Raw genomic sequence first — 24,295 nt, forward strand, 5'->3', positions numbered from 1 at the left:
TGCCGTCATCGGTTATTGTTGTCATCAAATAGAACTCATTTCTAGATGCGTATGAAACAGTTTGTCCCCACATTAAATGCTAGAAAGAAGAAAGCTTGATGTGAGAATTCTTCAGATGGAGAAGGACAAACACGACCGCACTGAGAAAGACACCTATACAAAGAAACATTTCTTTGTAGAGATACAACGAGTTGAAATGAGACACTTGTATAAAAGTAGACTCCAGTGTAAAGTATGACAACTGCGTTAAGTAAACCTCCTGCATAAAAGACTCCTATATAAAAAGAGAGCAAGAGGGAAATAATATTTGTAATTCTCCTGTTAATGAAAAGTTTTGTGGCTGCATGGCCCACAGTGATTATAGGTGTACAGTCACTGTCACCAAAATGCACCACTACAACACTAGTGGTGATAAGAGCACTTTTTCCTCTTGGTAGATGAAGTGGCTGATGCCTGTTTAAAGGCACATTGAGGACAGTCTATCATAAATACGCAAAAAGAAAGGGGGTACAGCAGGTCGGACTGGGGCTAAAAATAGACCCGTACACTAAAATAAAAGTGACCCTTGTTAACTCTGAAATTTTACTAATGAATATTCATGTATTCTGAATGTTAAATCTGCTTTGAAAATGAGTTAATATACAGAAATAATACACAAGTTTGAAAATGTGCCTAATTGAGTGACCACCAATAATCACAAAGTGTATTTATTAACAGCTTATTAATGTAAAATGTCGAGCTCATGTTTGGATTATTGTAGTAGAATGCCATAATAATGGTCATGTATTATGTATTTGCTTTGTTGATCATAGGCCTTAATTTAGCAAGGTCTTGGGCCTAGTTGCACGGCCTCATGTCAAGTTGTATCGCTTAGAGAAATCATAAAATGGCTGCTTAGTGCATTAAATTGTAATTTTCCATTGCGTTGACCAAATACTAGAAGCTGAAATTCTTTCCCATGAGAACTGCTTGCTAGAATATGTTGTACTAGCTACTGATACCTTGTAAAAATTAGGGTTTCATTATGACATTGGCAGTAAATGCCACTTACCACCGCGGTGACGGCTGCCAACATACCGTCGCAGTGGCAAACATCCGGTCGCCATATTATGACACACACACACACTGAACCGACAGAATACTTCTACAAACACATATCCGCCAGTCCAAACATAAGGGGGAAATATCACCGGCTATCACTGTATATAAGGCTGCGGCAGTGGCAGCCTCAAACTATGGTGCCGAGCTTTGGGGCCACTGTAACTCCAGGAGTCTGACATTGGTTGAAAACCGATTCATACGTAATTTGTTGCACTTGCAAATGAGCACACCTCTTAAGCCCCTTAGATTTGATCTAGCGCTTAATGAGAGCCATAACGAAATCGCTTTGAAACCACTTTTGTATTGGGTGCGCCTCTGGTCATCTGACCATTTGGTATCCTTCCAAGTAGCTGCTACAGAGTTACTAACTCTCGAGGGGCAATGTCAATTCCTTGGTTTAAATGCGTTAGAGATATGTGCCAAAGTACTAAAATGGAGGAGATATGGAGAGATCCCTGCAGCTTAACCAAGGAGGTGAAACCACGTATAAAGCGATGCTGTTGGGAGATGGTTCTGATGCAGATTTGGTCCAAACAGGGGCAAGGCAGTAGGACAATACAGTTTCTAGATCACAAATGTCCCCCAAAGTTTGAAACCTATATGGACAATGTAAAACCTCCTTACATTAAAAGCCTTTGAGTTTCTGTCATTTTTGCCCCATGCAACCTGAGACCCTTGCACATTTTGTATTTTTTTGCCCTAGATACATCGTCCCTAGGAAAAAGTGGATTATCCCTCTATGTAGATCTCTTGGGATAAGAAATTATAAGGCATCTCTTCGCATATTGACAAGTGACACAAGTGATAAGGTAGTCTTTGCAGTCGTGCATGGGTGGTAAGATCAAGAGAATTCCTGGTCAAATGCAGATTAACTTAAGGGACCTAAGCAGAAAGGCTAAAACTGCGTAATTCTATTGAGTGTTTTATTGAGTTTTTATTCAATGTATATATGTTTATATTAGTCTAACTTTTTAGAGTGTGTCAGGGATATTGTATTATAGTGTACTGTATGGCACTTTTTTCTACCTGATTTTTAATGACCATTGTGTGAATATATTATATTATTCTTATACGGATGCTTTTATGGCTTTTAGCCGAAATAAAGAATATTCAATTGAAGTGGTAAAGTGTCGGTAGGAACACCCATACCGTCACGCCAACAAAACAACACCCACCACATTATGACCCACGAATCACCACGGCGGACGAACAATGGTGGTAAACCATTGGCGGTACACACAGGCGCGGTCAGAAAGGCCACACAAATGCAAAACAACACAACATTGGCCAGTACCTAAAAACACACACCTGGCACTGATACACACACCACACCCACCCAACCACAGCACTATAAAACACAAACCCACATTACCCACAACCCTTTACGAACACGAAAAACAGCCAAGAGATAGCCACTCAAATCACAGCAACAACTACACACACCACTAACACCCAACCATCCGTCACGCACCCCACACACCACCACATCAAACAACACCCATTGCACAACACACACCACACAACACCCATGTTCCACAAAGCCAACCCCCGTTTCACTGATGAGGGGTTGCAGGTCATGGTGGAGGAAATAGTCAGGGTAGAGCCACAGCTGTTTGGAACACAGGTACAGAAAATCACCACTGCGAGAAAAATTGAGCTATGAGGAGAATCGTGGACAGGGTGAATGCTGTGGGACAGCATCCAAGAACAAGGGACAACATCAGGAAGAGGTGGAATGACCTACGGGGGAAGGTACGTTCCATGGCAGCAAGGCACCAGCTCGCTATCCAGAGGACCGGACCCCCACCTCTTCTCCCACAGCTGACAGCATGGGAGGAGCAAGTCATGGCAATACTGCATCCTGAGGGACTCACAGGAGTTGCCAGAGGACTGGACACTAGTGAGTCAATTTTTACTACCTATCACCCACCCCATACCTGTATGCCATCTCACCCCGTCACCCTGACTCCCATCACTCCACTCCATCCCACACTAACCCCAATGCCAAGCCCTGCATGCCATACCAATGCATGTACAGCCCTCCCAGCATTGCATGTACACCCCCCACCAATGCATGCACAGCATGGAGAACTAACAATCCCACTATACATTGCCTACACAAACAAAGGTGGCAGGGCAACAGCAACGATATAGGGGAAGCTAGGGATGTAGAATTTGTCACAGACATGAAGCATAAGACATCACTTACATCCCCACAGGTGCCGCAGCCAATCTCAGCGGCGAGGAGGTGCCACGACTATCCAGTGACCTAACAGAAGGTGTCCCCAGTGATGACAGTAACTCAGGACTTCTGGATCTGGATGCACTTCCTGTCCCATCAGGGACCACTGGTCAAGTTGGCCACCCCAGCCCACTTCCAGTCACCACAGAGCCTCCCCCCTGAGTATCCAACACCACAGCACCCACCTAAAGCCCCACACCTCCGTCCCCAGGACACATCAATCAGCAGTGTGCCCACCTGTACAGGGACCCCAGTCCAGACTCACAGCCAAGACATTCAGGGTCCTGGGGTCAGTGGCAGTAGGCACACCATTCAGGGGACACAAGCACAGGGGGACAGGGACACTCAGGGGACAGCTGTGCGCCAGGGGGAGGTCAGGCCCAGGGAACCGACTGCCCAGGAGGCACTCATCAATGTCCTGGGGACATACCAACAATCCCAGGACAAGATGGGCCACATTCTTAGCATCATGCAGGAGGACCAGCGGCTGAAGGAGGTACACCATCAGGAGATCAGAAAAGATTTGCAGGCGCTGAACACCATCATGGTCTCCATAGCAGGGGTGCTGGCTGATATGGCCAGCATCATGATGGAATATACAGCACACCAGTGGGCCCCTTCCACTAGCCAGTCAACTGAACAATCCACCACATCTGCTGCAGCTAGTGGACAGGAGGCCCTGCCACAGGACTCACAGGCCACCAGCACCCCTCCCCCTGCAGAATGGGAACCACCCGCAAACATTCCCTGCAATTCCATCAGATGCTAAAGGCACTTGCCAAGACCACTGCCATGAAATCAGACCCTCCTGAATGTCCCCTTTGTGTTCCACTCTGTCACCTTGTTCCCTTTGAACTGCCATTGCTCCCCTGCATAGGGCCCCTTGGACACTGGACCTGTGCTACAAACAGACTGGACCACTACCCTGGACTTACCTCTACCATCAGCCCATTCCATTGCACTATCCCTTCTACAAATTTCACTACAATAAACACCTTTGAACACAACTTGAGTGATAGTGCTTTATGTGATGGAAATGTGCAATTATGTTAACAGTTACATTTTGTGCAATTGACCTGAACTTTGTGATAACATACAAATAATGATGTGTAGCTGTCTGTAGTCATCACATCAGTACACAGTTGTAATAACACCAACATGTGCAAAAGGAGAAGGCATATGTGACAGTCAGTTGAGCTGCCACAGGGGCATTTCCAATCTCCTCCTCCTGCAGATAAGGGACATGTTGTCTGAGGGCCAGCTTGTGCAACATACAGCATACTAGAACTATCTGGCAGACCTTCTCGGGGGAGTAGCACAGGGATCCATCTGTCAGATGGAGGCATCTGAACCTGGCCTTGAGGAGGCTGAAGGTTCGTTTTATTATCCACCCAATTCCCAGCCCCTGTCCTGAAAGGGGTCAGGAGCCACAACAGGTTTGGGAAGCCAGAGTCACCTGCAAGAACTGAGGGACAAGCATTAGCCTTAGACAATGGTATGGGGGATGACTCCTGAAGGCATACACTGACATACATTGGGTGGGGACTCAGGCTCACTTATAAGCCACACCCTGTGCCTTTATAGTTGTGCCATCACATTTGGGATGCTGCTATTCCTCAGAATGAAGGCGTCATGCACCGACCCAGGAATACTTGGTAGTGATGTGGGAGATGTACTGGTCTGCCAGGCACACCATTTGCACATTGAGTGAGTGGAAACTCTTTTGATCCCTGAACACATGTTCATTGTGCCTCGGGGAGACAAATGCAATATGTGTTCCATCAATCGCCTCAATAATATTAGGAATATGTCCCATTGCATAGAATCCAGCCTTTACAGTGGCCAAATCTTCCACTTGGGGGAAAGCTAAGTGTTTGAGCAAGGCAGACAAAACCCTTGCCTGCCCTATTGAGAACATTGGCTGTGACATTCCTGCTGCCAAGCCCACTGTCACTTGGAAAGAACCAGTTGCCAGGAAATGGAGCACTGATAGAACTTGCACAAGAGGGGGGATCCCAGTGGGATGACAGATAGCTGATATCAGATCAGGCTCCAATTGAGTACACAGCTCTGTGGCCCTGTCCAGTCTATAGGTCAGTATTATGTGCCTGTCCTCCAGTGTAGCCAAGTCCACAAGGGGTCTGTACACGGGGTCTTGTCTCCTCCTCCTATTTCTCCGCAGTGGTAGGTATCTAAGGGACACGAGTGAGAGGGTGTCACAAACTGAACAATGGAACCACCACCTCAGTGTAACCGAACAATGTGAATGGCGATGTATGTGAAATTTACAGCAATGACGCAGTTTCCAAATTCTGAATGTTGTCCACAACCACAAAATGGCGAGCTTCTGTCCTGTAAGTATGGACAGGTGGGAGTGATGTAACTCCCCCGGCATTGGGTGTCATGGCGGAAGGCGATCTTGCTCCGCTGTGCTATTCCTCATTGGCTAAAATGGGTCACTATGGAGTACAGTGCCCACTGGGGATGACCGGCGGGGGTGACGGTGTACACCGCCGCGGATGTGACAGCCATTTTCTGTCTACAACCTCACTTGATTCCTGACTTTCCACAGGACAACACCTACACTGTGTGTGCTGCTGTGACCTGTGGCTGGATCCTGCCATGGCCCGTGTGACAGGGGAAAAGGCCACTGCCTTTACTTTGGAGGAGTTAGAGTGCCTGGTGGATGGGTTTCTACCCCTGTGTGGACAGCTGTATGGACCTCCAGACCAACAGGTGAGTACACCAAGGGGACAATGCAAGGTTGCAGAGAGATGTGTGTGCTGGCAGCATGTCATTTGGGTGGTGGGTATGTCTGGTGGTAGTGTACATGCAGTGCTCTGAGTGATGGGTGTGCCAATGGAGATGGAAATGGTATTTGTGAGTCAAATGTGTGACAGTCTGGATTGTAAGGTTAATGGTGTCCTCCTGTCTGTATTAACTCTGCAGGTCAGAGCCCATCAGAAGAAGGGATTGTGGCGTGCCATCGCCAAGGAGGTGCAGACCCTGGGGGTCAATAGAGGCAGAGCACCCACTGCAGGAATAGGTGGGAGGACCTGAGACACTGGGCACAAAGACCACGGAGGCCCAGCTGGGGACGGCCTCCCAACGAGGACGGGGTGCCCGTCAGAACCTGACCCCACTGATGGCTCGCATACTGGCAGTGGCCTACCCAGAGCTGGATGGGCTCTTGAGGACAGCACAGCAGCCACAAGGCAGTGAGTACAGTGAGTGTGACAACCATTTTGGTTGGCTGGCATGGGATCCTGGTGGTGGGTTTCAGTTAGTGGGTGCCCCTTAATGCCGGATCAGAAATTGCGGCATGGTCCAGCTCAAGGTAAATGGGTGTATAGCAAAATCTTGTAACCTAGCTAGGTGGCTTTCTATGTCAGACAGGGCTTAGTGGGTCCCAGGAGGGGTGTAAGTGCTCGATTCTGATCCCTGTGGGTGATGGTAATGTGTATGCCATCTGTGGTGTTGGTGCTATCATTGACCCAGCACTCCCTTTCTCTCCCCCCCCCTTTTTTCTTCTGTCATCCTGTCCATGTGTGCATTAGCGTCCTCTGGAGGAGGAGCAGGGGCACAGGTGACTGAGGGAGCTGCATCCCACAGGACCCAGGAGGCAGAGTCCACCGAGGCCTAGGGGACCAGTGGTACAGAGGGCGAGGGGAGCACCACGACGGAGACACGAGGTGACCACACTGACTCTGATTCCTCCCTTGATGTAAGCTCCCTGGTGGTGGCGGACACCTCTGGAACCACCCTAGCTAGAGGTACAGCCGCCACCCCCGCACCAGAACTGTGCTTCCAGTAGCCCCGCACTGAGTTGCTCGTGCCCGCTGACCCAGGAGTGTGGGCTTTTCCTTCGCCCCAGGCACCTCAGGCCCTGCCCCAGTGAGCCCTGCTGCCCTCAGTGATGAGGCTATTAACCGCCTGAGATTCATCTCTCTAGGGCAGTCAACCATAGTGAATGCCATCCAGGGGCTGGCATCACAGATGCAGCAAAGCAATGCCTACCTGGAGGGCATACACAGAGGGTTGGTGGCCTTACAGAGATCATTTGAGGCTCTGGCCTCCTCTCTGATGGCAGCCAGTGTCCCTGTTCTTACCGTCCCCCCTCCAACTACCACTTCCCAGTCCCAGTCCCAGTCTCCTCAATGCCAACCCATCCCATGCACACATACAGACAAGCATGCACACAAAACATCACACAAGAGTAGCACAGTCAAACACAGGCAGCACACGTCAGGCCACAAGCACTCACACAAACAACAGACAGTTGCACACACAACAACATCCACTGCCTCCACTGTCTCCCCCTCCTCCTCCTCCCTCACAGTCATAACCGCACTCACACCTGCATGCACTGCATCAACAGCCACCACCACCATCACCACATCAAGAAGCAAACACACCTCACTTGTATCCACCTCCACAACATCCATCAATGCGTCCCCTTTGTCCTCTACCACCCTGTCTGCCCCCTCATAAGAGACACAAACGCACAAATTCAGACTCCCAACAGCCATCCACCTCACACATGCACACTGTCCATGCATCTGCACCCAAGTCCAGCAGACGTACACCTCTGACAGCTACTCTGTCAACCTCCACTCCCATCCCTCCTCCCACATCCCACCCCAACGTCCCCTAAGAAGCTTTTCCTTGCCCACTTTGACCTCTTCCCTACCCTTACATCGCCGTCCTGTCCATAAGAGCAGGGTCCCAACGACTCAGCATAGCACCTCAGCCAAACAGTCTGCAACTGCTCCTATCAAATCATTAGCTGCTGGCACAAAGGGGTCCCAGAGTGTGATGGCTGCCACTCCTACTGAGAGCAAACCTCTGCCTCAGAAAGGGAGGATTAGGGTAGTGAAAACAAAAGGACAGGAGACAGGGACAGTGGAGGTACCTCCTAGTCCTGGAGGCAAGGATACAAGTGACATGTCAAAGGCCAAGAGGACCCGTCACAAGAGGGGCCACATGGATCCCCCTGCACCACCAAAAATTGCCAAGGATCCCACTCCACCACCAAAGAAAGGGAAGGTTCCCACTCCACCACCAAAGAAAGGCAAGAGGCCCCCTCCTCCAGCATAGGGCAACGAACACTCACTTCCAGCAGAGGCATCCAGGGTTACACCTCAACCCCCAGAGGGCAAGGAGGCCTCACCTCCAACAGAGGCAGTCCGGGTTACACCTCCACCAGCAGTGGGCCAGGAGCCTTCAACTCCAGCAGAGGCAGCCAGGGTTACACCTCCACCAGCAGAGGGCAAGGAGCCCTCACCTCCAGCAGAGGCATCCAGGGTTACATCTCCACCAGTAGAGGGCAAGGAGCCCTCCCCTCCAGCAGAGGCAGACAGGGTTACACCTCCACCAGCAGTGGGCAAGGAGCCCTCACCTCCAGCAGAGGGCATGTAGCACACCCTCTAGGAACGGTTGGGCAAGGAGCTCCCTCCAGAACCAGTGGGCATGTTCCCCACTTCAGCTGACTTGCCCCTCCAGCCCCTTTTTTCCCCCTGAGGTGCCTGCCCATTTCCAACATGATGCCCCTGCACAGTGGGTTCCGGATTGTGTCAGGAGTCAAGTTGGGCCTTGGACAGTGCCCTGTGGCCATGTGGCCCACTCGTACTTTGGATTGGCCATTGACCCATTCTGGACATTGACGCCTGCATTTGCTTTCAATAGACATTATGGTAGCTGTTGGCATCAAATTACAGTGTTCGTACATTCTCATTGTGGTCCTTGTTTTAATTTAACGTGGGTCCTGTGACATTCATTTCACTCTGCAGCTGGTTCTGTGTAGGATGTGTGGGTGAATGGTGTGTGTTGTATGGGTGTGTGTCAATCTCCTTTTCCTCCCTCCCTTGCTTGTGTGCTTGTGTGTCCTTGTGTACTCACCGTTGTCGTCTTCATCGTCGTTGGTGTTCCAGGAGGGCCATGGCATAGAAGAGCATCGGGAAGACCTGAAGTTCCAGTTCCATGGTGGTGGCATCCTCTGTGTCCCTGCAGGTGAGTCTTTCGTGTTCTGTGCAGTGTTTCTGCCGGGCCTTTGATGGTGTTGGTATCACCCTGGAAATCCTGGCAGTTTGTGATGTCATAATATGGTGGGCGGTACCTTGGCTTCTGCCTGGCTGTTGATGGCTACCGCCGTGGTCAGTGGTGTTAACGCCCTGCGTGGTACATTGGCTGTTGATGGGAGGTATCACCGCCATGGTCATAATTTGGTGGTATTTACAGTCAGCCTGTTGCCGGTATTGACACCACTTTAGCACTCACTACCAATGTCATAATGGACCCCTTAGTGTGCGTATAGGTGCTGTTCCCAGGAACTAACAATGGATGCCCTGACTGGAGTATAAACTAATACAAATTTGTTTCCTGACAAGCCCATTGACATGTGAATAACTGTTTAGTAAATTCTTAGATTTGAGGTTCTACTTTCATTGGACTAAATGTAAACATACGATTCTTTGACCAATAGCAACGTGGGAAGTAGTTTTATGGAATCTAACTTAGCCAGACTGCACCGAGAGGAGAGGCGCCATTGGCCCCATTTTTCCTAACCGTCCCAAGAGGAGTGCGCCATTTGCTATTATTCTTTCCTAACTGCATAAAGAGACATTTCTATCTCAAACTTTAATGCTGAATTGAGATGTCTTGCTGACCGAACAGATGTCCAATTGACGAAGACAGTCACACCTTGCTGAACCATACTGAGGCAAGGTATAAGATGATGTTACTGATTGCTATGTCTATTTGATTTTTTTAGGTAACAACTGTTAATTTTGATAGAACCATAGTTAGATGTTTTTCCAAACTTGTGTTGACTACATTGTTTTGCATAAAGTCCAACATTCCATTCTAATCAGAAGGTTAGTTAGGCTACTCACTGATGATGCCTGCTAAATATTAACAACAGTTGATGCCTTTTCTTTGCTGAATCTAAATGTATGCTATTTCTATTGTGCAGTTATTCTTGCTATTAATTTGTACTGTAACACTAGAATGCGTAGTGATCCAAGCTTTGATTAACTTAAGATTCTTTACAAGATTTGGTCAACCAGTATTGTTTCTTTTTGCTTGTCATTAATTTTAAGACTAAGGGGGTCATTTCGACCCCGGCGGGAGCACCGCCAACAGGCTGGCGGTGCTCCGCAGGGCATTCTGACCGCGGCGGTACAGCCGCGGCCAGAAACAGAAAGTCGGCGGTGTACCGCCGACTTTCCGCTGCCCATGGGAATCCTCCATGGCGGCGCAGCTTGCTGCGCCGCCATGGGGATTCCGACCCCCTCACCGCCATCCTGTTCCTGGCGGTTTCGACCGCCAGGAACAGGATGGCGGTGAGGGGTGTCGTGGGGCCCCCGTAAGAGGGCCCCACTTTGAATTTCAGTGTCTGCTCAGCAGACACTGAAATTCGCGACGGGTGCTACTGCACCCGTCGCACACCTTCCACTCCGCCGGCTCCATTCGGAGCCGGCTTCATCGTGGAAGGGTGTTTCCCACTGGGCTGGCTGGCGGCCTTTTGGCGGTCGCCCGCCAGCCCAGTGGGAAACCCAGAATGACCGCTGCGGTCTTTTGACCGCGGTACGGTCTTCTGGCGGTCCCAGCCAGGCCGGCGGCTACTGCCGCCGGCCGGGGTCAGAATGACCCCCTAAGTTATGTGATAGTAGCCTTGTTAATATAGTGAAATAAACATTCTAACTTTTACATAAAGATGTGGTTATTCATGGCCAAGGGGTCATGGTGCGTGGAAATTAATGACTTCCAAGATTGATTGGTATTGCTACTGATTGGTATTGGAACTGAGTCTTATCGTGGGAACTACTCTAAGCGCAGTCAAAAGGTCCATCAAACCTCTAATGCATCCCCTTATATTCTAACAATAAGAAACCAAATAAGGTCAGACGCGCAAACACCCTCATTAGTGACGGGTAGCTAAAATAAGTGGCCCACATTTGCAAATCAGAATTTTTTTTAACTTGAAAGCACGCTGTATAGCTATCTTGCAAATGGAAACAGCCTTTATTACTACGCATTTGTATTTACCACAAATGCCTTTACAACAGTATGGTAAGTATACATAAAGTAAGTCGGGTAAGTGTATAAGCGTGTTTGTATATGTGTATATATACATATATATACACACACACATATAAATATACATACATATATATATATTTATATGTGTGTGCATGTATATATATATATATATATATATATATATGAGACTTTAGTGGATAACCAGGTTATTCATACCAGTGATGACCCAGACCTGACAAGGATGAAAGCGATGGGCTTCACCATGGATCTTTCTAAGGCCGGTCATTTGAAATTACCCAGTAAATTCAATCCACAGTTACTGAGTGGGAATTTGATTGACACCTTCCACAAATTAGTAGTGGGGGACATTGACAAATTACGTATGAAGTCAAATACAAGGAATATGAGATCTAGAAATTTCACTCCCAAAGATTGGAAGGACCTTAATGTACTTAAAAAGAACAATTCCATCATTATTAAGCCATCAGATAAATGCGGTAACATCGTCATTATGGATGTTGCCGAATATATGAAGAAAGCCCATCGCCAATTGACCAATGATGATCACTATGAAAGACTGCAAAAAAATACGACTATAAGTCACCAAAAGATGTACCATGAGACGCTAGACAAATGGTTGGAAAGTCAACTCATGGAATATGAAGAGTATCAATATTTATGAATAGACTCTCCGAGAATTCCATGTGTTTACTTCCTACCTATGTGATCCACCTGGGAGACCTATTGTGAGTATGATAAATTCCCTTTTGGAAAACACATCAAGATATCTGGATCTCTTCTTATGTCCATATGTTACTGAGCTTCCATCATATCTATGAGACACTAAAGACTTTCTGTCCAAAATTGAAAATATTCCACGGCAAAATAGTTATCTTCAGGTTACAATGGATGTGTCCTCCTTATATACATCAATCAAGCACCATTATGGTACGGAGGCTTGTAGGTATTTTCTAAAACACGGCCTATTGAATTTCTCCAACATACTGAGACGCTAATAACGATGTTGTTGTTTTGTCTCACACACAATGTTTTTCTATTTAATAATAAACATTACCTCCAAAAACAGGGCACAGCAATGGAGGCATCCTTTGCTCCCACCTACGCCAATCTCTACATGGGATGGTGGGAAAAAGAAGTAGCATGGTCAGACACCCTTGGTGCCCACATTGAGAGAGTAGTGTTGTGGGTAGGGTATATAGACAATCTCTTTCTCATATGGGATGGCCAAGAGAATGTCCTACAGGAATATATTGATATACTTAACAATGATTTGAACATCCAACTTGAAACAACATGCAGTAAGAACAAAATCGAGTTTTTGGATGTTCTACTTGAGGTAAAGAATAAAAAGCTAGAAACTTCTGTATTTCGTAAACCCACTGCATGCAACTCCATATTACATGGTAATAGTGGGCACCCAAAAGCGCTAAAATGGAGCATACCATACAGTCAATTCCTACAGGCTCGCAGGATTTGTTCTGACAACATCACTTTTGAAAAGGAGATAAAGGCTATGTCGCAGAGATTCTTGGAAAGAGGATATCCATATAAAGTTCTCATTGATGAACATAATAGAGTTAAATGTAAGAGAAGGGAAGAATTACTCTTTAAAAATCAGAATTTCAATGATGACTCAGCAGAAAGTAGGTCCCCACCAAGACTCTTTTTAGAATACAATCATCGACATCTAGCACTTAAAAATATCTTGAAACGTAATTGGCATGTTTTGCAACAAGATCAGCATATTCAAATTAAATTGGCCAACACCCACAAATTACACATCGTAAGACTAGTTCACTGGGAGATCACTTAACCACAAGTTTATTTGTGAAGAAAGAGAGAAAAGAGAACATGTCTTGGTTGATGATAAAGAGCATGGGTTTTTGGAATTGTGGTCGCTGTAAAGCCTGCAAATATGCTGTGAACATGAAGAGTTTTGAGACATTTGAAGGAAGAAAGTGTATGATCACAGACAAAATTACATGCAAAACTGAATATGTGATCTATGTTATTGAATGTGGCTGCCAGAAAATAAAAATGTAGGTAGCACTATTCATAAATTAAAAATCAGGTTTTTGCAACATCTTAGAGCAATTAAGAATCAAGATAGATCCTATCCACTGGCTAAACACTTCTGGGACACCCATGGAGGAGACTGTATCACTCTAACCTTCTATGGGATTAGATTGATAAATTAGGTTCCAGGATGGGTGACAGGACACTGGAGTTAAGGCGGATGGAATCGAAGATGATTTTATTGTTGGGCTCAAGAAAAACCAGGGGGACACAACTCAGATGCTGAATTACATGTGCATCTATAAATGATGAATGGTGGATATTGGATTTACAACTACTGTGAGGACAGACCTCTGATATTAAATTATTGGTAACTTCATAAAGATTATAGAACTTGGAGAAAAAGAGATTCATGTATGATATTGAGAAAAATTAATCTGATATTTGTTTGCATATACACTTTTTCTATGTATAGATTTGTCACATTGGTCACAGAGGCACTTTATCTAAGATGTCTTAGGTTATATTTAGGTTGCCACTCCACGCCAATACTGTACTGAAATGTTTTATATTCTGAAAGTATGAATCATGATCACTGAGACTTGTTATGATTTTTAATTACCTTTTTTAGATTATGAGTATATTTCTTTTTCACAGTGGTGTTTTTTTTAAACTAGAGGTCTAATCTACATATTATGCCATGCATAGTACATTCAGTTGTGGATAACTGGATGTGGTCAATCATGACTTATTAATATCAAGGCGGCCACTATTATATGTTTTAATGTGCCACAATGCAATACAAGCACGAGATTACTTTGGACGACCATAGCATGTTGAAAGAAAGGCACGAGGTCACATTAAACATATACCATATATATCAAAGTATTGGATAAATATATTATTTGAGAATGTATGTTATATGTTATGAAATCATCTTGTCATTACATTTTCAACTTTTAGGACTATATTTATGCAAATGTCACTTTAACTCAATAAGTTATGGTATTAATGCACATATGTTAGGTAAAATTGACGATCTTATATATATGTACATATTTAAACCCATATATTATTGTTTAATGAAAATTTGACTCTGCCTAATAGTATTATCATTGGTTATTTAAATTTGACATTATGATTAATTTGATAATTGTTTACATATTATACACATTTATATTATTGTGACGACCTTGTACCATAAGTGAATATTAGGTTCAATGATCATCAATGTGGCACTTTCTACATTACAAGATGGCCGCCCCAGTGGCTCGTATTGTGTAGCAGTAAGAATAGACAAAGGACTAATGTGATATTTGAGATAGCTCAGGTCATGGTCATGGTCCAGTAGAAGGCGTCAGCCGAAACGCTTTGACACCCCAGTTTGTTTGGAAGCAGCACCATATTTGCACTTTATCTGCAATAAAAAATATGAACATTGAAAAATACAAATGTCATCTTTTTTGTGCGATGGAAACTGCAGAACTATATTTTGGTGCAGCCGTATGATGTCGTTAGCTCCAGCAGCAGCTCTCGCTCTGTCCAAAATCATAAAAACACTCATAATCCCTCTGCAGGAAAGAGATAGTGGCACACCAATTTCTTGCATTCCAATTTATTGAAACAAAGTATGATGCGTTTTGGCTATGAGAGCCTTTTTCAAGTGGAGACTACATACCCTATCCAGTGTAAAAATAGCAGATCAAGATCATAAACATAGAAAAACAATTCATTCAAAGTTGGTCAGGACACAGCAAAATTCAATATTTACATAGTGCAATAATTCAAATAATTATACAAATTGTCATGAAATAATGTGCAATCGAATATAAGTCAAATAATATTGTATTTTAATAAAAATGGTCATCCGTATTGCATCTCGTATCCGGTCCTAGACATAGACAAAATAAACACAGCAATGAGATTCATAAATTCATCCATGTAGCTAATGGGGCTCTGCTTCAATAATTTTCATCAATTAGTCAGATTTCATGAATGTATGCTTTGGATAATAACAGAACTAGCTGTTAAGGAGAAATGTATTTACATATATTATGTCACGTGTCAGGTCCCCCAAAATAAATCATAATACATTGAAGTGCAAGAAATTGGCATGCCGCTATTTCTTTCCTGCAAGTGTTTTTACAACATGTATATATTCACTTAAAAAACCAAAGGGTTACAGGAATGTTATAGTTATGCTCACATTTTAAGCATATAAATCCATAGAAATTCACCAGTTATAGGGGGTTATTACAACTTTGGAGGAGGTGTTAATCCGTCCCAAAAGTGATGGTAAAGTGACGGATTTACCACCAGCCGTATTACGAGTCCATTATATCCTATGGAACTTGTAATACGGCTGGTGGTATATCCGTCACATTTGGGACAGATTAACACCTCCTCCAAAGTTGTAATAACCCCCATAGTTAAAGTTACCCCAAGTAACTAGAACTCATGCCCTAAGTTAACTATAACTTGTGCCCTCGCCATGCACAGTTTTTTTTGTTAAAAATTTTACTGCAAATATTACGTTGAAATTATCAATGATGTTATCATGAGTGCCGTAATTTGTGGGGTAATCAGCAGTGCAAGGCGATGGTGCGAGTTATACTTACCATACGTTAATCCAACCTTCAGCCATGCATGGTGGGGGTTGGCCACAGGGCCTGGCAGACAGCCAGCCCCTGTGGCCAAACCCCTACATGCAGCTAACTCCACATTATGCATGGCCTTTGGCCATGCATGGCAGGGGTTTGGCCATAGAGAGACCAACCCCCGCAGTGCAGCCAACCTGAGAAGGGGGCATGCAGTACCCCCTCCTCAGGCTGATTTTGGCCCCTGGGAAGCTAACCCCCAGGGCTCACCCCACCACATTTATTAGGGGAGAGGGGTATGTTGCCCCCACCCTAGCCAGTTTTTGCCCCAGGTACCCCACTCTCCGGGCCCTCCTCTGGATTCATAGAGAAGGGGGTCCTCAATGCCCCTCCCCAGGCTAATTTCTGTCCCCGGGGTCCCATCTCACAGGGCCCAACCCTATTATTCATGCTCCAGTCCGCTGGGAGCAGACTTAGGGCCTCATTACGAGTGTGGTGGTCTTCAGACTGCCACATGTGTGGTTGCTGTTGCAGCAGGCTGCCAGCCACATTAAAACCCTGGCAGTCAGACCACCAGGGAACCACCAGCACTGACAGGATCCATGATCCTGGTAGCCTGGTGGTGGCAGAGATCATAATCCGCCAGGGCAGCGCTGCCCTACGGATTACAACCTTGTTCTCTGCCAGCCTTTTCATGGTGGTAACACGCCGTGAAAAGGCTGGTGGAGAACAGGTGAAGGGGGCTCAGTGATGCCCCTGCACTGCCTATACACTTGGCATGGGCAAGCAAGGGCCACCCTGCCAGTACAGTTGCTATGTTCAATGACTGCTTTGCAGACAGTGAATATTGCAAGGGTGTTGGTACACCCTGCGGGCTACAACGTTGCCTCTGGTTCGATTACAAGCCAAAGACAATGCTGTAGCCTCTTTCCTGCTAGGCTATTGGTTGGAAACTCAGGTTTCCGCCCACTGACCTAGCAGGAAACTCTTTATAACTCCAGCGGGGAGGTTGCCTCGCCCTCCGTGCCACTGGTTCCCTCAGTATCGGTGTACTCTGCCGCCAGGGCCCTGTGGGATGCAGCTCCCTCTGTCGCTGTTGCCCCTGCTCCTCCGCCAGATGATGCTAATGCACACATGGATAGGATGACAGAAGAAAAAAGGGGGGGAGAGAGAAAGGGAGTGCTGGGTCAATGACAGCACCAACACCACAGATGGCATACACATTACCATCACACACAGGGATCAGGTTTGAGCACTTACACCCCTTCTTGGACCCACTAAGCCCTGTCTGACATGAAATGCCGCCTAGCTAGGTTACAAGATTTTTCTACACACCCATTTACCTTGAGCTGGACCATGGACCATGCAGCAATGTCTGATATGGCATTAAAGGGCACCCACTAACTGAAACCCACCACCAGGATCCCATGGCAGCAACCAAAATGGTTGTCACGCTCACTGTACTCCCCCTTTGTGGCTGCTGTGCTGCCCTCAAAAGCCCATCCAGCTCTGGGTAGGCCACCGCCAGTATGCGGGCCATCAGGGGAGTCAGGTTCCGACGGGCACCCCGCCCTCGTTGGGAGGCCATCCCCAGCTGGGCCTCTCGGACTTCCGGGCCCAGCATCTCAGGTCCTCCCACCTTTTCCTACAGTGGCTGCTCTGCCTGCTATAGACCCCCAGGGTCCGCACGTCCTTGGAGATAGTACACCACAATCCCATCTGCTGATGGGCGCTGACTTGCAGAGGAAACACAGACAGGAGGACACCATTACACATACAATCCAGCCTGTCACACATATGCCCCACAAATTCCATTTTCATCTCCATTGGTGCACACATCACCCAGCGCCCACCATGTACACTACCACCAGACATACCACCCCCCCAAATGACACAATGCTTGCACACACATCTCCATGCAAACTTGTCACATGCATTGTGCCCAAGGTGTATTCACCTGTTGGTCTGGAGGCCCATACAGATGTCCATACCGGGGTAGGACCCCATCCATAAAGCGATCCAACTCCTCCGAAGTGAAGGCAGGGGCTCTTTCCCCAGTCACACGGGCCATGGCAGGATACAGCCACAGGTCACAACAGCACACGCAGTGTAGGTGTTGTCCTGTGGAAAGTCAGGAATCAAGTGAGGTTGTAGACAGAAAATGGCTGTCACATCCGTGGCGGTGTACACCGTCACCCCCGTCGGTCATCCCCAGTGGGCACTGTACTCCATAGTGACCCATTTTAGCCAATGAGGAATAGCACAGCGGAGCAAGATCGCCTTCCGCCATGACACCCAATGCCGGGGGGGTTACATCACTCCCACCTGTCCATACTTACAGGACAGACGCTCGCCATTTTATGGTTGTGGACAACATTCAGAATTTGGAAACTGCATCATTGCTGTAAATTTCACATACATCGCCATTCACATTGTTCGGTTACACTGAGGTGGTGGTTCCATTGTTCAGTTTGTGACACCCTCTCACTCTTGTGTCCCTTAGATACCTACCACTGCGGAGAAATAGGAGGAGGAGACAAAACCTCGTGTACAGACCCCTTGTGGACTTGGCTACACTGGAGGACAGGCACATAATACTGACCAATAGACTGGACAGGGCCACAGAGCTGTGTACTCAATTGGAGCCTGATCTGATATCAGCTATCCGTCATCCCACTGGGATCCCCCCTCTTGTGCAAATTCTATCAGTGCTCCATTTCCTGGAAACAGGTTCTTTCCAAGTGGCAGTGGGCTTGGCAGCAGGAATGTCACAGCCAATGTTCTCAATCGTGCTGGCAAGGGTTTTGTCTGCCTTGGTCAAACACATGTGCAGCTACATTGCTTACCTCCAGGTGGAAGATTTGGCCACTGCAAAGGCAGGATTCTATGCAATGGGACATATACCCAATATTATTGGGGCGATTGGCTGGACACATACTACGTTTGTCCCTCCCTGCAAGAATGAATAGGTGTTCAGGAATCAGAGGAGTTGCCACTCACTCAATGTGCAAATGGTGTGCATGGCAGATCAATACATATCCCATGTCACTGTCAAGTATCCTGTGTCGGTGCATGATGCCTTCGTCCTGAGGAATAGCAGCATCCCAAATATGAGGGCACAACTAATGAGGCACAGGGTGTGGCTAATAGGTGAGCCTGACTTCCCACCCAATGTATGTCAGTGCCTGCCTTCTGTTGTTAACCCCATGCCATTGTGTAAGGCTAATGTTTGTCCCTCAATACTTGCAGGTGACTCTGGCTACCCAAACCTATTGTGGCTCCTGACCCCTGTGAGGAATGCCAGGACAGGGGCTGAGAATCATTATTATAAAGATGCATATGGGCAAACCAGGAGAAATATTTAAAGAACCTTCAGCCTCCTGAAGGCCAGGTTCAGATGCCTCCATCTGACAGGTGGCTCCTTGTGCTACTGCCAGATAGTAGTAGCATGCTGCATGTTGCACAACCTGGCCCTCAGATGACATGTCCCTTATCTGCATGAGGAAGAGACTGGAACTGCCCCTGTGGCAGCTGTGGACCCTGAGGACAGTGAGGATGAGGATGTGGACAACAGAACATCAGCTATAGGTCAATACCTTCAATGACACACAGGTGAGACAGTGGAAATGACCATTCCTCTGATTATCAATGTTTTCAGTGTGGCTGTAGCAGGATGGCAGTTACTCCCTTTGCATCTCAACTTACTGTCACCTACGGCTTCTCATTTTGCAGATGTTGGTGATATAACAACTGTGAACTGATGTGATGACTACATACAGCTAGAAGGACATTAATTCTATACTATCACAGTGTTCAGATCATTTTCACAAGATGTGACTGTTTCCATAAATATACATTTTCAACACATAAAACACTATCACTCAAGTTTTGTTCAAGGGTGTTTATTGTAGTGCAAATAATTGATGGAAAAGTGCAATGAAATGGGGTGATGGTAGAGGAAAGGCTGGGGATTGTTACAGTCTGTTTGTAGCACAGGTCCAGTGTCCAAGGGGCCATAGGAAGGGGAGCAATGGCAGTTCAAAGTGGACAAGGTGACAGGGTGAGACATAAGAGGGACATTTAGGAGAGTCTCATTTCCTGGAGATGGTCTCGGTCTTGGCAAGTGTCTCTGGCTTCTGTCTGGGTCGCAGTAACCTTTGCAGGGTGGTTCACCTTCTGCAGAGGGAAGGATGCTGGTGGCCTGTGGGTCCCATCGAAGGGCCTTCGGCCCGCTATCTGCAGTGGAAGTGGAGGGCTGGTCAGTAGACTGGCTAGTGGTAGGGGCCCACTGGTGTGCTGTCCATTCCTTCATGATGTTGGCTATATCCGCCAGCACCCCTGCTATGGCGTTCCTCCTGCAGTCGCTTGTTCTCCTGCATGTTGGTAAGGATCTTGCCCATCTTGTCCTGGGATTGTTGCTAAGCCCCCAGGACATTGGTGAGTGCCTCCTGGAGAGTCAGTTCCCTGGGCCAGTCCTCCCCTTGGTGCACAGCGGTCCTCCCATTGTCCTTGTTCCCCTGGGCCTCTGTCCCCTGATCAGTGTGCCCACTGCCACTGACCCCAGGTTCCTGATTGACTTGGGTGTGAGGTGTGGTCTGGGGTCCCTGATCAGGTGGGCACACTGCTGATTGATGTGTCCTGGGGACAGAGGTGTGGGAATGTTGGGTGGGTGCTGTGGTGTTGGAGAATGATGGGGGAGGCTCTGTGGTGGATTGTGAGTGGGCTGGGGTGGCCGACTGACCAGTGGTCCCTGATGGGCCAGGTCGTGAAGTGCAGAGTCACTGGGGGCATCTTCTGTTGTGGGACTGGATAGTTGTGGCACCTCCTTGCCGCTGACTTTGGCTGGGGCACCTATGGGGATGTAAGTGATGTATTATGCTTCATGTCTGTGACACATTGTACATCCCTAGCTTCAGCTCTATCGTTGATGTAGCCCTGCCACCTTTGTTTGTGTATGGTGATGTATTGTTGGATTGTTAGTTCTCCATGCTGTGCATGCTTTGTTGATGGGTGTACATGCAGGGCTGGGAGGGCTGTCCATTCATTGGTATAGCTTAAGGGCTTGGCATTGGGGTTAGTCGGATGTGTAGGTGCAGTGAGTAGGATGGTGTAGAGTGATGGGAGCGAGGGTGAGGGGGTGTGATGGCATGCAGGTATGGGGGGTAATAAGTAGTAAATATTGACTCAACAGTGTCCCGTCCTTCAGCTACTCCAGTGACTTCCTCAGGATGCAGTATTGCCAAGACTTGCTCCTCCCATGCTGTGAGCTGTGGGGGAGGAGGTGGGGTCCACTGCCAGTTCTCTGAATGGCGAGTTGGTACCTTGCTGCCATGGAATGTACCTTCCTCCATAGGTCGTTCCACCTCTTCCTGATAACGTCCCTTGTTCTTGGATGCTATCACATGGCATTCATCCTGTCCACGATCCTCTGCCCTAGCTCTATCTGCCTGGCAATGGATATTTGGTGTACCTGTGCTCCAAACAGCTGTGGCTCTACCCTGACTATTTCCTCCACCATGACCCGCAACTCCTCCTCAGTGAAACGGGGGTGCCTTAGTGGGGACATGGGTGTTGTGTGTTGTGCAGAGGGTGTTGAGTAATGTGGTGGTGTGTGGGATGTAGGGTGTGTGACGGATGGATGGGTGTTTGTGGTGTGTGTTTATAGTTGTCTCAGTGGTCTTCGTGTTAGTCTCATGGCAATTATAGGTGTTTGTAAAGGGTTGTGGGTAATGTGGGTGCGTGTTATATAGTGCTCTGGCTGTGTATGTGTGTGTATCAGCGTCAGGTGTGTGATTTTCGTTTAGGCCAATGTTATGTTGTTTTGTATTTGGGTTGCCATTCTGACCGCAGCGGTGTGTACCTCCAATGGTTTAGCGCTATTGAATGTCCGCTGTGGTGATTCATGGGTCTTAATGTGGCAGGCCTTGTTTTGTTGGCGTAACGGTATGGGTGTTCGTACCAACACTTTAACACTGACCTTTGGGCTGGCGGAGTTGTGTATGTGGTGGTATTCTGTCGGTTTGGTGTGTGTGTCATAATATGGCAAACGGATATTCGCCACCGCGGTGGTATATTGGCGGCCGTCACCTCGGCGGTAATCGGGATTTACCGCCAGTGTCATGATGAGAGTCTGAGTGTCGTGACGGAGTTGCAATTCCATGCACGTTGAAAAAAAGGATTTTCAGCTTTTTTAAACTAATAAGGCGGCACGAAAGAGAAAGGCAAGTGAAAAAACACCTTCACCTTTTCTATAGAAACTAGGGGGCATATTTATAATGCCCTTGCGCCACCTTGCACATCATTATTTTTGGCGTTAATGTGGCCCAACACCACTTCCCATAAATCTGCACCTAGGTCCTAACTATAACTACCCTGTGGCGACACCCACTAGGTAATATATATATAAGTGTGTGTGTGTGCATGTTGGAGGCTGGCCATCTATGTAAAATCGAGTGCACTATGCCGAAAGTCCGGGCACCACACGTTGGTTTCCAGAGGAAAAAATTAGACCACCTAATGCTCCAATTTTTAAGGTAGCTGGTCGAGCAGTTAGGCTAATCCAGAAGATGTGCTAAGTATTTGCTGTACTCACAAATCCAATTATGCACAACGCACTCTCAATGAAAACCTTGAGACCACATTTTATAAAAACACCTCAGACTTATAAATGAATTTTAAGACCAAGATCTTTAGAATACGTTAAGTACTTTTCAATTTAAGCTTTTCAAAGTTTTGGCAAAGTTAGTCTTTCTGTGCATAATTACGCACCATTGGAATCAATGCATTATCACCTTTAGAAATGCAGTAAAAATCACACAGTTGAGTTACCAGTCTCTTCTCTTGCTGGGTGGTCGCAGCAGTCGGTGGGCCCACTGTGCCAGCTGGAGAGTCTTGGGCGGCTTCTGGTTCCAGCTGGAGCAACGTTGGAGAGGTTCTTGGCACAGACACAGGGCCACCTGGAGGGGCCACTTGGAAAAGGAGCCGGTTTGCAGATTTAAAGATGGTGCCTTGGGGTCCCCTTGGGCTGTTGAGGTTGCAAGGGGTGGGGGACCCGGGGCACACAGCAGATCCCACGATGCATGGCCCAGGGTGGCCAGGTGCAGGGCGCGTTGGCGATCCAGGAGTTGTGCACAACAGAGTTGGAGGTGAGTCTCTATGAAGGCTTCTTACAGGATAAAGGGGGCACTCTGGTTGGAGGTCCAGGGAGTTCCTGAAGTCCCTCGACTAGGGCTTCCTCCTGATCCTTTCTCAGCTCTGGGGGAGCTGGTTTTCTGCTTTTCAAATGTCAGTTGACTAGTACTCAGGGTATTGGTGTAACTCGGCCACTAGAGGGTGCAGTGCCACCAATCTTGACACACTTGTAGGTCACATCCAGGGGGTCATCAGCGTGTCATCTGGTCCAGCTACAACTTCCAGTCGTGGCGATATCAGCCATTCGGTGAAGTGACCCTCACCAGCTTGTTGGTTCTTGCCTGGTTTTTGAGTGGTGCCTCCACTCAGAAGGAAGATCTGGGATGATTCCTGAAGCCTGGAGGTTCCCTGGGTTTCTTGAGGTCAGTCCAGCATCCAGCTTCTCTGTAGCACCAATCTTCAGGTCCTGGGTGCAGCAGGCAGGGGTTGGTGCCTTTTCTTGTGCAGCAGGTCCTCAGTTCTATAGCTGTGGTCTTCTTTTGGTGCTGGTCTTCTTTGTTTCTTCCAATCTGATTTCTTGGTCTAGGGGAGCCCACTAAATACTGAATTTAGTGGGCGTTTTAGGGGGAGCCTGGTAGTGTTCAATGGGACACTTACCCTTGGGTGGCTACACCTGCTACAGTGATCACTTCCTGTGGGAAGGATCACTTCCCCAAACCTTACAGGCTATTTTCCTGCCATCCAAAATGGAGGAAAATGAAATGGAGGGTCCACTGCGTCTGCAAGCCCCTGGGGAGGTGCATACTTTGTTAGGCCACTCCTCCTACCCTTTGTGTGATTTCCCGCATTAGCTCCCTCCATATGTGGGGTTTTGCAAAGGGGGTGGCATGGGGGTCGAGTTTCAAGGGTGGTAGCCCTTGGAAGCTCACTGCTAGGGCAGTGCACATTCCTGAGGGAGGGGGTGTTAGCTCCTCCACCCAGAAAGGGCTTTCTTTCACAAACCAGAGAGACAGGGCTCTCCCTCAAGGTTTGTCTATTGGCTGTCTGGATGTGGCAGGCTTGTTGGTACCAGTTAGCAACCATGCCAGGATAGTTTGTTTTTGCAGGGGGGCACCTCTAAGGTGACCCCTGGGTACATTTTATAATA

The 24,295-nt window shown here is 47.3% G+C and overlaps 1 protein-coding gene across 1 annotated transcript in view; it reads right to left on the reverse strand.

Moving 5' to 3' along the window:
• Positions 1-24,295, reverse strand: part of ADAMTS14 (ADAM metallopeptidase with thrombospondin type 1 motif 14) — a 654,816-nt gene that overhangs the window by 258,457 nt on the left and 372,064 nt on the right. The gene's annotated exons all lie outside the window — the stretch shown is intronic.

This window comes from Pleurodeles waltl, chromosome 6 (genome assembly GCF_031143425.1).
Source record: "Pleurodeles waltl isolate 20211129_DDA chromosome 6, aPleWal1.hap1.20221129, whole genome shotgun sequence".
NCBI lineage: Eukaryota > Metazoa > Chordata > Amphibia > Caudata > Salamandridae > Pleurodeles > Pleurodeles waltl.